The 17,165-nt window shown below is 37.3% G+C and overlaps 1 long non-coding RNA gene across 1 annotated transcript; it reads right to left on the bottom strand.

Annotated features, from left to right (window-relative positions):
• Positions 1-12,169: 12,169 nt before the first annotated feature.
• LOC121765119 lies at positions 12,170-12,574 on the bottom strand. The gene is made up of 3 exons (XR_006042732.1): positions 12,450-12,574; positions 12,265-12,333; positions 12,170-12,188 (listed from the first exon to the last, which is right to left on the bottom strand). It is a non-coding gene; the product is annotated as an uncharacterized LOC121765119 (long non-coding RNA).
• Positions 12,575-17,165: the final 4,591 nt, after the last annotated feature.

Below are 17,165 nucleotides of genomic sequence, written 5' to 3'. Positions count from 1 at the left end.
ATCTTGTAAGTGTCTCTCATTAATTAATGAGATAAAACTCATTTTGCACAATGTGTATACTTTAGCCATTTTTTTTTGCTTTTACTTTATCAATTCTAATTTAAAACTCGTGTAAAATCCATTATTAAGACTATTTTTTATGATAAGAATGGTAAATCCAGAAATTGTAGATGAAATGACTGTTTTAATCAATTGTGAATAAGAACTTCAGTACCAAGAATGTGGCTCCCGGTAAAAAAAAACATATTATCAATCATAGAAATAGGAAGAGACACAAAAATATATACTAGTAATTTTCATTCATTTTCATCTCATATGTGATTCGTAATTCTTATATGCATGTCCATAAATTTATATCAAAATAATAAACGGAGGTAAGAAATTAATGTATGCCACTGTTTAGGGCTTAATTAGAGCATCTCCAATGGCGGACGTCCGGTCGGACATTCGCGACGGGCGACCGGGACGTCCGCCATTGTGGCGTTTCAACTCAGATACGGACGTCCCGTAAGGACGTCGGATGTCCTCGGACGTGCGGGCGACGGGCGGGCGGACGTCGGCCATTGTGGCGTGGGTTGGACGTCCGGGTCGGACGTCCGGTATTTAATTTTTTTTTAAAACTCTATATATACGGCTCGTTGAATTTCATTTCATTCGCACCACTTGTGTTAACAAGTTTCTCTCTCTACATCTCTATTTTCAAGTATATCTAGAATGGCTAGTGACAGTGATAGCGAGGATGAATTGAAGGTCGCTGTGGAAGGTGCGATAGATAGGCTGCTACACCAGAGGGAGCAGCGGCGGCAGCAGGCGGCGGTACATCGGCCGATCCGTCGTCGAACTACAATACCTCGTGACCACATTGCTGCACATATTCGGTTGTATCAGGACTACTTCGCTCCGCAGCCGCGTTTTGGGTATGCCTTATTCCGGCGACCTTTTAGGATGCATCGTCCGCTGTTTATGCATATCGTGGGTGCTTTAGAGAGAAGATACATGTATTTTAGGATCAGGGAGGATGCAGTTGGCAAACCCGGACTCACGCCCTTACAGAAGTGCAATGTCGCAATCAGACAACTGGCATACGGAGGCGCGGCCGACATGTTCGACGAGTACCTCCACATTGGCGAGTCGACAACCGTCGAATGTCTGCAGAATTTTTGCGCGGGCGTGAGAGCGATATTCGGGGAGCGGTATCTTCGGAGTCCGAGCCCCGAAGACTGCAAGATGCTGATAGATATGCATGGGTCAGTGCACGGGTTCCCTGGGATGTTGGGCAACATAGATTGTATGCATTGGGAGTGGAAGAACTGCCCCGCCGCCTGGAAGGGGATGTACACTACCGGCTTCAAATCCAAGCATCCCACGATGATCCTTGAAGCTGTAGCTGACTACCAGCTGTGGATATGGCATGCTTATTTTGGAGTCGCCGGGTCTAACAACGACATCAACGTTCTCCAGTCGTCGCCCCTGTTCAACGCTCAGTGCAATGGCGTTGGTTCCGCCATCAGTTTCGTCGCCAACGGCAACCAGTACAATATGGGATACTATTTGGCGGATGGGATATACCTAAACTGGCCCGTCTTTGTGAAGACAATCAAGCATGCGCTCGGACAAAAGAAGTCATACTTTGCGAGCCGTCAGGAAGCAGCGCGCAAGGATGTGGAGCGGGCATTTGGTGTGCTCCAGAGTCGATGGGCGGTAGTAAAGGGTCCTGCACGGCAGTGGTATATTCCCAACATCGGCGATGTCATGTACGCATGTATCATAATGCACATCATGATTGTCGAAAATGAAGCTGCGGAACTGACTCAGTGGACCAATGAAGATGATACGGGTGCAGGTCCAAGTCACGGCGTGGCCACCACGAATGTGAATATGGGGGTACCTCATGGAGTGGTCGAGCGGATGCGTGCATTTGCCGACATGCGGCAAACAAATGCCCATGTTCGACTTCAGCACGATATTATCGAAGAGGTTTGGACGCGGAGGGGTTGACGTTGATGTTATTACTTTTTTTTGTTTTATTACTATGTAGTTTTTTTTTTCAAATCATGTATGTTTTTTTAATGAAGTTGATAATTTTTCCCGTTCGTATTCGTGTTGAAATTTTATTTCCGTAAACGTAAATTGCTTTATTTGTGAATTTGTGATTTTTTTTATTGCTGGAAGTCCTAGTGGGAAGGGCGATGGGAAGAGCGGATTGTGAAGGGGAAGTCCTAGTGACGTGTCAGTGGGATGGAAAGTCCTAGTGACGTGGCAAGATGTGTTTTTGGGAAGTTCTAGTGGATGTCCGAGTGGGACATCCGTGCATTGGAGATGCTCTTAGATACATGCACAAAACAAAGGTGAGTTCCGACAACAATTAAAATCAAATCAAACAATAAAGTTTGCAGTACAAGACTTAATGTGAAGGGATGCAAGATGGTGAGACGAAGAGGAATTGTTGTCCAAAGAGAGGAGAACAACCCAGAGCATCAATACATGGTTTATCACGTGCATTGCATACGCTTTTACAATATTCCCATTGAAGTCGCATGTCATGTCATCAAATGTCTTATGATAGGTTTAACATTTTTCTTGTTTAAAATTATAAAATACAATTTCTTAAATATCCAAATACTACATAGTACTCCCCCCCAATTCATAAAAATGGAAACTTTTTCCATTTTTTTCATTTCCCTAAAAATAGAAACTTTCTATTTTACTTCTTTCTCTTTATGAAGTGGAGCCCAAAGTTTCACTAACACATTTTTTCTTTCTATAATTATTTTATTTTACCAATTTTATATTAAAAGCCCTGTTATTTTAAAAAAAAATTATTTTCAGGAAACAAAGGAGGTATATAAAATGAAAAATAACAATGCTAATGTGAAAGAAACTAAAACTAATGTTTACAAAAGATGACTAGCATATTCACTATTTAGTGATGTCAATTGGGTCAATCTAGCAGATTTCGGTTAACCCTACTCGGATTGTTGGCTAATCGGATACGAGCTAATTTAGTTGAAATTTTATTAGATTATACTAATTAATTGCATAGAAATTTAATTTATGTATCTCTTGACATGATTTAAAAGACTGTGTAACAATCCAAAACTAATGTACTCATACTTAATTATAATTATCCATATATATATATATAGGTCCATGATCAATTGAGATTTTTTAGACTAATTGAGAAATGAGATGCAATCTCAGCCACTCATTTTTATTAAATGAGTGGTCCAGATTTTGCCACACAAAAAATATTTTTAGATTAATTAGTTATGAAAGGGCAGAATGGTAATTACATAATTCAAATCCCTAATCTTCCAATCCAGAATCTTTTGACGACGCTGGCTCCTTCTCCATCGCAGCGTCTTCTTCACCAAGCCTGCAGGTAAGGCAGATCGTCGATCTGCGCTTCCTCGAATATGTTGCCTTCTTTGATGACGCGGCGGAGCTCTTCCTTCCCCGCCGGGTGGCGGAGGAGCTCCACCATCGCCCACTCGATCGGAGGAGCTCCACCATCGCTCACTCGATCGTGCTGCTCGTCGTCTCCGATCTGGGGAGGAACACCTCCTGCGGTAATTAATCGCTTAATTCGATCAATTACCATGATGATAATGTGGAGTTGATGATCTTCATGATTAGAAGCAACTAAATCCATCAAACTATATCTCAATTTCACCAGCAACATTTGTTCTCAATTTCAGATCTGTCTCACTGATTTTGATTTTTGAAGGTATCCTATGTTTTCAATTGAATACTTCTACAGTAAAGAGAGGTTTTGTTTCTGCATAAATTTCCTAAATCTGAGGCTTCTTTATTCGTTTGGATGTACCAGTTGTTGCTTTGATCTTTGCAAATTTCTTCTTTTTTGTTTATTAATTTATGTTTGGTTGAATTGAATTTTTTATGCAGTTCGGATTTCGAGAAATCTCGCTATGCTTGCCTATGAGTGAAGGTTCAATTCGTAGGAGAAATCATTAGTTTATTGTTTATCTCTCTAGAAATTCTGTTTCCTGCCATAGTAATCGTCATCATCTGCTGATTCAGCTCAATTTCATTCGATTTGTTGACCGAGAAATCGTTGATTGCACGCCAATGGAAGTTGTCGTGAAGAGAAGCGGTTGACATTTTGCTATAAGTTATTGACATTTGATATGTATGCTATTGACATGAGACATGTGTTGTATGATCATGATGCCAGAAATTGTGTCAACTAAAAAAATTAAGATAAGATAATTATTAGTTTTTAATTGCAAGAATTAATTGAGTGTTGACACTTTATACAAGTTGTGAAATGTCAATAATCTTAAAAATTTAAACAAATCCTTAACTGGAAGGTGATGCTTCCAATTTCGATTCTGTCATGGCTAATCAACAAAAAAAAAATCAGAAGTAGTAACTAATTTTAATGTTAATTACAATTTAAAAAAATCTACCAGTCCTACCTGGAGGGGTAATTACAATTATAATTCATGTTTTTAAGGTTAATTACAATTAAAAATTATGTCAACTATATATGCTAGCCATGTCAACAACTAAAAGAAATATGTCAACTATGGTGCATATCGTGTCAACGGCACATGCATGACATGTCAACTACGGTACATATCGTGTCAACTACACATACAAGCCATGTCAACTGTGTTACGAGTCATGTCAACTACACGTACAACCATGTCAACTGCATATAGAAACATATCAACAACAATTATAAGTCATGTCAACTAGACATACAAACCATGTCAACAACTATCAGAGTTGTTTTTTAGTTGTTAACATATACTACAAGTTATTGACATTTTCTTATTAGTTGTCGATATTTGATTTTGCTCTCTATTGACATTCTACTGTATGATTTTGTTTTTTAATTTTAAAATTTGTTTTCTGAGTTGTACACACTTTATTCAAGTTGTTGACATTTGTGTATAAGTTGTTGACATTTCAATCAAGTTGTTGAACTGATTAACATTTGATATAACTGCTAAGTTCAAAAGTCAGAATTCACAATAGCAGTTTTAAAACCCATCCAAAAAATAAGTTAACATCAAACATTAATATCACTTTTTGTTTACTTCTTCTTTGTACGACTAAACAACTCCTTGTACTTGTTTAGCTCAAGCAATTTGTCCATGTTTGCTTCTATCCAATCATGAGCCAGTTGTAACATCGGCGACCTCTGGTTACTGTAAATTGATGAAATCATCGTGTAGCAATACCTTCCCCTGAGTATCTGGGGAATCTTTATACTACGCGCAGAAAAGCCAATATCCCATTCACTGCCCTTTTTTGCCAACATAGGTCTCCATGTGCATCATCAAATAGACACCACAGTCCTTCTTGTCCGTGCTTGTGGCCCACTCTAAAGGCAGAAAGTTGATTAAAGACTTGTTTATCTTTTCTAAAATATCTAACGTTTTCTTCTCTATGAAGTATGCTTCAAATATATACTGTTATTATAGCTATGTCAATAGCTATTGTATGAAATGTCAATAATCTTAAAATTTTAAACAAATCCTTAACTGGAAGGTGATGCTTCCAACTGCGATTCTACCATGGCTAATCAACAAAAAAATTCAGCAGAAATCAAATTCATAAGAAAACAAATCCAGATTTCCATAACCAATCATCAGAGGAAACCTGCATAAATTAGCTTGATTGGTTGCAGAAACTACTGTAAGCAAATCAACACCAAATTAGTGCTAAGATCCCTAAATTTGTAAAACCGACGAAATATACATTAAACAACTGAAGCTAAGAAACCTAATTTTTCAAAATGTGGAGATATTCATCACTCAGTTCAATTAGTTTAGCTGAACAATGCAGCGAGCAATCTCCAATCAATATGAAATGAATTAATCATAAGCTGAGTAGATCTTCCCCAATTATATCAAATTAAGGTAGAGAGAGAGAAATAGAGAGTACGGCGCAGACGGTGAGGCTGAGAAATTGAATGTGACGGTGAGAGAGGGTCAACTGAGGCGGAGATCCGACGGCGGCAGTGAGTTGCGAGGCGGCGGAGGGCTCCGACGTGGCATTCTCGAGGAAGAGAAGAGTGAAAGAAGCGAAGCGGCGGGGAGCGGGCAGCCGGAGACTCAGCCGGCTAGGAGGGGAAACAATGCCGCCATTTCCGCCGCTGGAGGTTCACAGAGTCTGCCCGCCGCCACCCAGAACCACCTCTCAGAAGCTCCGCCTCCGCCTCTCCGAGATATTCTTCCCCGACGACCCACTCCACAAGTTTCAAGGATCAGTCGTGGTTTTGGAAACTGATTTTGGGGCTTCAGTTCTTCTTCCCCCAATTAAAACACGAAATGACACTTATACCCCCGTGTTGACATAATGTGATAGCTGTTGACATTTAGTTAATCTTGTGGATTAGTGGCTGATATTGCATCTCATTTCTCAATTTAGCTAAATAATCTCAACCTAACAAGACCCTATATATATATATATATATATATATGGGAGCGTTATTCTCCTATTCATCCCTTAGATCCTTTATTCTTCTTAATATGAGCCATTAGATCTCATTCATCAACGGTCCAGATGATCTGCATTATTACACTATAATTGTGCATTATTAGTCGGTGTGCATTATTCAACTGAAAATCTGCATTATTACACTATAATGGTGCATTATTAGTCGGTGTGCATTATTCAACGGAAATTCTGCATTATTAAATGACACGTGGCACTAATCTAACCGTCGGATGACAAAATCGTGGGGCTGAGATCAAGAAGGAAAAATGAGAAAATATGCAAAAAGAAAATGAATACATCCCTATAATATATATATAAGATTCTTCTTAAATGCATTATTAATAAAGAATAGTACTCCATCCGTCCCGGCTAAGATGACACATTTCTTAGCCGGCACGGGATTTTATGAGTTATTGGTTAAAGTGTTTAATTGAAGAGAGAAAAGGTGTGTGTAAGTATTAAAATAGAGAGAAATGAAGATGAATATTTTAATATGAGCGCGAAAAAAGTGGTTGATTGTATTAATTGGAGAGAGAAAGTTTTAAAAAAAGGAAATGTGTCATCTTAGTTGGGACAAACTAAAAAGGAAAACGTGTCATCTTAAGCGGGACGAAGGGAGTACCAAACTTTGACTACATAACAAATATCTTAGATTGAACTTAAAAATATACTCCCTCCGTCCCAAGCTACTCGCACTTATTTCCTTTTTGGGCGTCCCAAGTTACTTGCACTCTTTCCATTTTTAGTAAAAAATTTCATCTACAGCCGTCATTTTTGACTTTCCTATACACTCATTCCTTAATCTCCGTGCCGAAAAGGAAATGGGCGAATAGCCCGAGACGGAGGGAGTACAAATATAGCCTACTCTTTTAGTTGAGAGAAATATTTTAGCCTTGATTAAATGGAGTACTTCAAATTGTTTATTTGTATAATCCAAACAAATGAGGCTAATATTGAAAATGTCAATAATTTCCGATTATTGACTTCTTAACTTATTATTAGTAGTACTCCCTCCGTCCGCAAAGAATATACACTTTGGGTTTGACACGGATTTTAATGAAAAAATGGGAAAGTAAGAAAGATATAGAGAAAAAAAGTAATTAAAATATTGTTAGTGGAGAATGAGCTCCACCTTATTAGAGTGAAAAGACTTTCCAAAATTGAAAATTGCATATTCTTGTGGGACGGACTAAAAAGGAAGGAGTGCATATTCTTGCGGGATAGACTAAAAAGAAAAGATTGTATATTCTCGTGGGACGTAGGGAGTATTTACTTGTAAGAGTGACGACGAGAATTTTTTTCAAAAACGTATGCATTGAAATTAATGATGGGACATATATTTCCTCATAAAAGGAAGATTAAATGATAGGGGACACACACACATATACTTATACATGGTCATCACATGCATGTGTCGCCAATCTCCAATTCTTGGCCGGTGAAAAAAACCTCTCGTCGACCATCATATCAAATTATATTGCAACTCATAATCTCTACAACCCCATGTCCAATAGTGGCATAGGCAAACTCCGGAAATAGACGGCCTAATATTTTTTAGGTAAATTGTCAAGAAATTTACTCCTTCCGACCTTCAAAAATAAGAATGAATTACAAAAATGATCTTTGTACTATGAGTTTATCTCGTTCATAGACTCTAGACTTTAAAAATATGGCCAATAGTCCATGGACTAAGGGTTTATTTCGAAATTGGTCCTTGGCTATTTTCGACCCGGAAATGCCCTTTTGGTCTGCTGGACAATTTTGTTTTTTCACATTTTTAACTTTTTCAATCTGACATTATTTCAATAATGTTCTAAATCTAATATTATTTCAAAATTATCTTCTTCTTTCCTTTTTTCATCCTTCACTTTGTTTCTTATTTCAATATTAGATTTAATTTTATATAATTAAATTTAAAATTTAGATTTTTAAATACCAATAAATTATTTTTAATTAAAATTATTAATTTATGTATTTTATAATAAAAGAGTTTTGTGTGAGCCGGCTCCATAGTTTTATTTCTATAATATTATAAGATTTTTGAAAATAATATATGAAATTATGGAGTTTTAATTTGTCATAAGTGTCTCATCTCTGTAAAAAACATCTTTCGATGATGTTCAAATCGATATTGTATAATTATATAATAAGTATCTTTTTCCTTTTGTTTTTCTTTCTTATATTTTAATAAAAACATCACTAATTAAAGACGTTAGTTTTGTATAGATAATTGAAAATATTTGATATTTTATAATTTATTATTTTGTCTTAGATTTTATGTAACGAACTAAAATTTGATTAAATATTGTGATTTAAGTAACTGTTAATATTTTTAGCACTAAAGGTAAAAATGACGTAAATAGTTGATTTTTGATTTGGTCTTTTTTCTAACCATAAATAAATAGGATCAGTAGTAAAGAAATACGAATAAGTTAAATAACAATCAACTTTCATTACTAAGCTGTGTAAAATATTTTAAGGGCTAGAAAAAATCAAGTGGTACTTTTCGAAAATACCATCAAATAATTGAAAGGTTGAAAATCAAAGTCATACATTCAATTGTAAAAAAAGTTGAAAATCAAATTTATACATTATTCATTTTAATTAAAATAATTTATTAATATTTAAAAATTTTAAATTTAATTTTAATTTTATAAAATTAAATCTAATATTTAAAAGAGTGAACTACAAAAATGGTCCCTGGACTATGGGTTTATCTCGCCCATAGTCCCTGGACTTTAAAAATATCGTCAGATAACCCTGGACTAAGGATTTATCTCAAAATTGGTCCTTTTGCCTTTTTCCACCCGAAAATGCCCTTTTGGGGTGCTGGACAATTTGGTCTTTTAACACTTTTAACTTTTTAAATCTGATATACAGTGATGTACTAAATATGATATTATTTCAAAATTACCAATTTTCTTCCCTTTTTTTATCCTTGTGGAATAATGGACTGATCATTTGGGCTCACTGATTAAATCAGCTGGGCTGATTTTCTGATGACCTGTTTACATTGGTGTCTTGATCCATTATGGACTTGGCCCATTACCTATGCGAGTTACCCCGATGGCTGCCACGTGTTACCTCCACGCGGATCACGGCGCTGAGTCGTAGGATTCAAGGTGTGTTTCTTTGGAGTCTTTATTCTCTCCCTTGACTCCTTGACTCCTCATTCTGTTCACTATACTCTCTCTCTCTCTCTCTCTCTTCGTGTTCATTCTCCAGCTTCTCTCTAGATTCTTCACTCTCTCTCTCTGAAATCTCGTCCGATCTTCTTCTCCGATGACTCCTTTCTCTGTTTTAGTGAGGATCGAGTGATATCTCTCAACATCTGTGTTGATCTGGAGATTTGTGTGAGATTCGAACGGTTGAGTTCGTTCTCTTGGTTTTTTTGGGGGAGATCTTCGGTTGATTTCATAGATCCGTGGGTTTAGAGTGTTCTTGAGGTGTTTAGGTTGTGATTGCGAGTCAGTGAACGCGTGGGGTGGCTTTCGTGCGGTAGTAATCGGGAAACCCTAGCTCGGGGTTCGATTGTTTCCACTGTGCTCCCTTGTGACTTGTTGGATAAGACGGAGGAGGTCTTTGGCCCTTGTGAAGTGTGTGTGCGACCTGGGCCATTCTCTGATCTTTGTGTTCCAAGTTTCTTTCTATTACAGTTTCTTGTTGTTTAGATCCGAGAGGATCTATTTCCTGTTATTACTAACTTGTGTGTGAGTGTGCAGGTGAGTTGCAGTGTAGTATCCGGTACTATTGCAAGCGGTCAAGTCTTAGCAATAGATTAGGGTTTCTGTAATTCTTGCAATTGTACTCTGCTTATCTTGTTGTGATATCTGGTTCTATAATTGGCTTGTTCTTACTGAGATTAGCCATTTCAGTTGTTACATAACTAAAAAGAGGTCCCGGTAATTAGTGAATCCTAAGAGATCTGATCCCTACAATCCTCCACTTTGTTTATTTATTTTAATAATAGATTTAATTTTATAAAATTAAATTTTAAATTTAGATTTTTAAATATCGATAAATTTTTGTTAATTATTAAATAACAAAAATTAATAGTTTTAATCAATATTTGATAGTGTCTAATATTTAATCAATAAGGTATGCCGACGCCAACTTAGTATTAATCAATATTTAATAGTTTAAATAATAAATAGATCATATAACACGATTTATTTTAAAATAAATCTGCATGTAATGCAAGACTATAATTTTCATTTATTTATTTGAAAACAATCAAAATCAACTAGAAAATTTAAACAAAAATACTCATATATAAATACTTTAATTGGCTAAGTAGCAGGAGATAATGGATAGCGAGAAACAGACTTATTATAGTATGAAGTATAATGTTTTGATAAAAAGGTTTTCAAAAAAATATAAAGATGAAGTAATTTTGTGGGATGGACAAAAATGACAAAAAAAGACTATATTTTTGGAATGGATGGTGTATAGTAGAATAATAGTTGTCTCAAATTTTTAGTCAACTTCACAATATTTTATCACAAGCAATTATAACAACCGAATGAAGGCTAAGTAGAATAGCTCTTATATTTCCATCATGATTAATATTATTTTTCAGTACATCTTCAATTTAGCTGAATATTATATTAAATAACAAAAATTAATAGTGTTAATCAATATTTATAATGTCCATGAATTAATAGTTTTAACTAAAAAAAATATTGATATTTAAAAATTTTAAATTTTAAATTTTAAATTTAATTTTATAAAATTAAAACTAATATTGAAATAAAGTAACAAAATGAAGGATGGTAAAAGGAAACAAGAATGATAATTTTTAAATAATATCAGATTTAGTAAATCACTGAAATAATATCAGATTTAAATAGTTAAAAGTGTAAAAAAGACCAAATTGTCCAGTACCCCAAAAGGGCATTTTCGGATGAAAAAAGGCCAAAAGGACCAATTTTGAGATAAACCCTTAGTCCAGGGTTGTCTGTCGATATTTTTAAAGTCCAGGGACTATGAGCGAGATAAACTCATAGTCCAAGAACCATTTTTGTAGTTCACTCTATTTAAAAAATGAAACAAAATGAAGGATGAAAAAAGCAAAGAAGAAGATAATTTGAAATAATATCAGATTTAGAACATCATTGAAATAATATCAGATTGAAAAAGTTAAAAATATGAAAAGACAAAATTGCTCAGCAACCCAAAAGGGAATTTTCAGGTGGAAAATAGCCAAAAGGACCAATTTCGAAATAAAACCTTAATTCAAGAACTATTGGCGATATTTTTGAAGTCCGGGGACTATGGGCGAGATAAACCCATAGTGTAACGCCCCACTTTTTGATCCCTAATTTTCGAACCCTAAAACGCTCTCTTTTATTTCATTTAATGCCACAAATTAAATGACGAGTGGATTTATTATGTGATTTCTTTGGTGACCTAATTTTGGTTCGGAGTTATGATTGTGGGTTGACCGAGTCAACTCCGTTGAATATGTGACGTGGTTATTTTTGAATAATTGATGTGGGATGAAATTATTTGTTTGTAAATAATTGATACAAGTCCAATCTAATAAAGAATAAATGGTGGGCTATACTATTTAAATAAAATTTTAAATGGGGTCTTGAGCCCAAATTAATACTCATTCAAATAATATCTCTGGCCCAATCTCATTTCCTTTTGAGCCCAATTCTCTAAAATCTTCCTTCCGACATCAGAACCCTTCTCCTCACGTTGAATCCTCCATTCTGCAAGGAAACATCCGTTTAAATTGTAAAATTCAGTCAAAGCAATTAATCCCAAATTGATTGAGCAATCAAATACCAAAATTTGCTCCCCTCCCACGTCGCAGCAATTACGTCTCCATCTCTTCACCCATTCTGGCATATCTTCCTAATTTTAGATGGCAATCAAGGTGAAATCAATCACCAAAATTTGCTCTCAGTACACGGATATATAAATCCTCCTACCCTAATCACTATCCCTCACACAAATTCGCAGCCACTCACCTCTTCACAAAAACGGCGGAGGGAGCAGTAGAAAGGGGGAAGCCAGAAACTGCAAGCTTTTGTTTCAAGCCAAGTTGTTCTTTTGAAGGTATAATCTTCTTCCCCAATTCAATTCATCAATCTATGAACTGCATAGCATGTTTCTCGCTCAATCAAATTGATAAATCCGAACAATCTAAACCAAAGATTCAAGCTGTAACTCACGAACTCAATTTAAGAACTTATCTGCGGGGTAAATCGGGATTCATCGGGGGATGAAAACGGATCTTCCGATCTGGACGGTGCGACCAACTTCAGCGGCGGCACCACGGAGAGCTGACGACAACCATCGCGAATCGGGTGTCATCCGGCTGAGCCCTGCGACGACGATGTCGCGGTGTTGGGTCTGCGGCGGCACCGATTCTGGTACCACGACGAATTGGAGAAAATGGTGTATCAAATTTAGTGAATTTTTTCGGGTGAGTTCTGTTTTGGGGAGGAAAGAGATTTGAGGGAGAAAGAAAGAACGACGAGTTCTGGAAAGGGAGTTCTGCCCTTTTTATTTTAATATAGTTTTGATATATGTTTTAAAATGGAATTTGGGGAAGCATACGTGTATTTTGAAAAGAAAGGAGTATTTTGACTTTTATATGTTTTACCTCTTTAATTTTTGGTGATTAAGCTAAAAGTGGGAATGGGTGTGTGCGTATGGGCTGGAGTATTTAAAATTTCTTTCTTACTTCCTCTTCCTCTTCCTCTTGGCCACTTAATTTAGTTGGTTTAGACTTGTTTTAATATAATTTGTTGAGACGCGAGCGGGCGAAATTAATTGAAAAGATCAAGATTTAATTGGAAAGAATTCATAATCATACCGGTAGAATAATTGAAGCTTTAGGATGCATGCATCTTAGCTTTTGCTTGACCTCTCATGTTGATATATGTGCTATTTCCAATATTTAAAGGTGATATTGCGCGCGAAACTTGATTCCAAGGGAAAGGATATAGTTGAGACTTAAGCACTTTGAGGTGGGCTTTCTTTTAAATAAGGACGATGTCCTAAATGTTTTTATCGATGAAAATGAAATCGTGTTTATCATGCCTTGTTTGATTTTAACGTGCCTATCTGATATGGCTTGAAGCCATTATTATATAAATCGAATTCGGGTCCTCGTAGGGCCGCAAACCCTACTTGGATTAGTGTACACCTATGGTAGATCGTGTGCTAGCGTACGGGCTGGCCGGTCTAGTGACCTGGTTTGCGGCCGCATTCCTTGTCATGTATTGGCAGATATGGCTAACGTCTATGGGAAAATGACTGCAGTCGACTTTTACAATGAGAAATGATTTTAGTGCCTCGGGCCTTTCTAAAAGCTAAAACCCAATGGTTACTCTCGTATGGCATGATAAATAAAACTCTTTATTGAAAATGTTTTCGGCATGAGCCCATTGAGTATTTTTTTTAGTACTCAGCCCTGCATGTGTTTTCCTTATGTGCAGGTTGAGCGGCGACGAGCGGTTGGCGGTGTTGAGCAAATTAAATGAAGAATTAAATATTGATATATTTTGACTACGAGTGTCGTTGTGTCTTCATACATGACGTCACTTTTCTCTTGGATGCTTCCGCTGAAAACCGTTTTACTTATTGTTGAATTCTCTAAACTATTTTGATTTCGTTTAGAATCTAAAGACATGATATGTTTTGGAATACGTTGAACCCTCGTTATTTCGAAATAAATGGTGATAATTGTTTCCTCTATTTAGTCTATCTGTCAAGGCGTCGCTCTGCCCTTTGCTTTTGAATATTTGTCGTTAAATACCTTGGTCAAACCTCTTTTATAAAACCCTAGTTTTTTTTTCTTTGATTGTATTTAAGTCCGTTTAAGTCGCGATCGCCGCATTTATTATACCCTAGAAGGGCGGTCGTGACAGTTTGGTATCAGAGCCTCAGTTCTTTCCGCTCTGGACCCAAGAGTCTTGTTTGAGTCAAAATCTATGCATGTGTAATTTGATAAATTGATAAATATCGATAGCTCAATACCACAACTCGTCTCCGCCCAACCACAAAAAAAAAAGGTAAAAATATTTTGTGAGTTTTGGATTTGATTAACCGAAGTTGAAATTTTCGATGGGAAACAAAGTTGATATGATTTTTTGAAATTTTTGCTTGGAATATGAATTGATGAAAATGCATGGATATGAAATTGATATTTGCGCTTATGCCCAAGATGATGAATGTTGTTATGCGATGAACTTGTATTTTACGGTTGTGATTATTCAATTGCTTTATGAGACAATATCTATGTGAAAGAACTTAAGCATGCTGCTATACATAGATGTAAATCATGTATGAATGAAAATTTTGAGATAATGTCGAACGTGGAGGCACGAAAAGCCTAACGCAAGGCAAGCGACGCGTGGGAATATATCGTGATTTAACGAAATGCAAAAATGCACAAACCTTTTTGCCTCGGAAATGAAATTCCATTCATTCTTGATATGATACTACCCTCACACCTCCACCGTTGGAGATTTATATATACGCACCCATTCTCAGCATCATTTGAAACCTCATACACTGTTATTTCTTTCGATCCTTGTGCTGATGCTGAGTTTTTCTTTTTTTTTAGATGGCCCAACGGTATTATGCTCCGATGCGTAATCGCTACTCCAGCGAAAGGGACCACCCGGTTGAGCGCTACCGAGATTACGAGTGGGACGGGAAGCTCTTCCTCATGTCCTACGTCACCGAGTTTTACAGTAAATGGATGAACGCCTATGCATATGGGGGAGCTACCCATCACGAGGGGATCCAAAAGCTCATCCACACTTTACCGTCTCCTTGGGATGAGTGGACCGCTCAGGCATCTCGGTTTTTCATATGGTATAGCCCGCCCGATTACACCGCGCGAGGAGATTTGGTTGGCCTTATAAAGGTGCTGCTTCCGGCCATGACAGCGGCATTTGATGGACCGCCACGTGATCCACCTCCACATATCTATCCGCCGGGTACAGCCCGCATGCGGAAGTATCGATGCGACAAGGAGCCACACGTCTCCCGTGTTCCTAAGAGAAGGAGACTCGGGATGCGTGTCGCAGCCCCTCTAAGAATCGACAGAGAGGTCAATGGGAGGTTTGGGATGACCCCTCCACCCGCGGGTGTCGAGGAGGAAAGTGAGGAAGAGGATCCCGAGGAAGAGGACCCCGAAGAGGAGGAGGACCCAATTAGAGAGAGCGTTGGAGAGACCGAGGAGAAGGAGGATGAGGATGGAAATGATTAAACATAATAATTCTAGAATATTTTATTACGATTTCCCATGTTTTGATACTCTATTGTTTTGCTTGGCCTTGACATTTCTCTTTCCCGTTGTTTTACCTTCTGTTTTCGTTATGATGGAACTAAGACCTCTTCGAGGCAACATTTTGATATTTCTATGGGAAATTCTTGTCTTTTGCTATCCTATTGTGTAAATATTTGGTACCATCCTTTATTATCTTTTGTGCGATTATCTTTTGCTAGCCTATGACGCAATGACCTCTTGCTATACTATATTATAATTGTCATTTTCTATCATATTGCACAATTACCTTTGATGTACTATTGCGCAACTATCTTTTGCTACTCGATTGTACAATTGCTTTTTGCCATAATTTGAAATTATCCTTGCTATTCCATTATGCAATTGTATTTTGTTATACTATTGTGCAAATATCCTTTACTACCTTATTGTGCAATTATCTTTTGACTACTCCATTGTACAATTGCCTTTTGCCGTCTTATTATGCAATTATATTATTATGTTGTGCAACTGCCTTTTTCTATCCCATTTGTGCCCTTATGTTTTGCTATTCCATTGTACAATTGTCTTTTGTTACACTATTAAACAATTACCTTTTAATACCCTGTTGAGCAATCGCCTTTTGCTACAATCACCTTCTGCTATGCTATTTTGCAATTGCTCTCTTATTATCATTCTGTGCAATTGTATTTGATACCTTTGCAAAAGCTCTTTATGATGCAATTGTCCCTTGATCCCCACTTTTCAACTATGCCACATGACTATTCTTGGATTTTGAATAAATGCGATAATAACTCGTGTGATAATGAATCAGAATGCCGCCAAGACGCAACATAAGACGTAACAACCGTGAACCTACCCCTCAGACGATGGAAGAGAGTGTGACTCAACCCATCCCTCCGCCACCACCTCCTCCACCTCCGGTCGATCGTGAAACTGTGAAGCTTTTTCTAGAGCAAAAACCTCCCGTCTTTGATGGAATGGGAGAACCGGCCCAGGCTGAATCATGGATACGCGCATTGGAGCGCATTTTCGCAATCCTAGGGTGCAATGATATGGAACGGTTGAGTTGTGTGACCTACCAACTAACCGAGTCTGCTGACTTCTGGTGGGATACCAGGATGAAGACAATGCCCCGAGATCAAGCAGCGGGGATGACTTGGGAAGGCTTCAAGACAGAAATATATAATAAGTACGTGCCCAAGAGCTACCGGAAGGCAAAGGCATCTGAATTCTACAATTTGACCCAAGGGCGCATGACTGTGACCGAATATGACCGTGCGCTCAACAACATGACCCGGTACGCACCTGACCAAGTCGATACTGACGAGAAGCTGGCTGAAAAGTTCCGTGAGGGACTAAGGCATGAGATAAGGATGTCGTTGGCTAGTCGTGGAAGACTTCCCTACGCGGAAGCGTTAGCCCTTGCGCTAGATATTGA

Source organism: Salvia splendens, chromosome 14 (genome assembly GCF_004379255.2).
Source record: "Salvia splendens isolate huo1 chromosome 14, SspV2, whole genome shotgun sequence".
NCBI classification, from domain to species: Eukaryota; Viridiplantae; Streptophyta; class Magnoliopsida; order Lamiales; family Lamiaceae; genus Salvia; species Salvia splendens.
The sequence above is the reverse complement of the archived record's forward strand: the minus strand, read 5'-3'. Positions and strand labels throughout refer to the sequence as shown.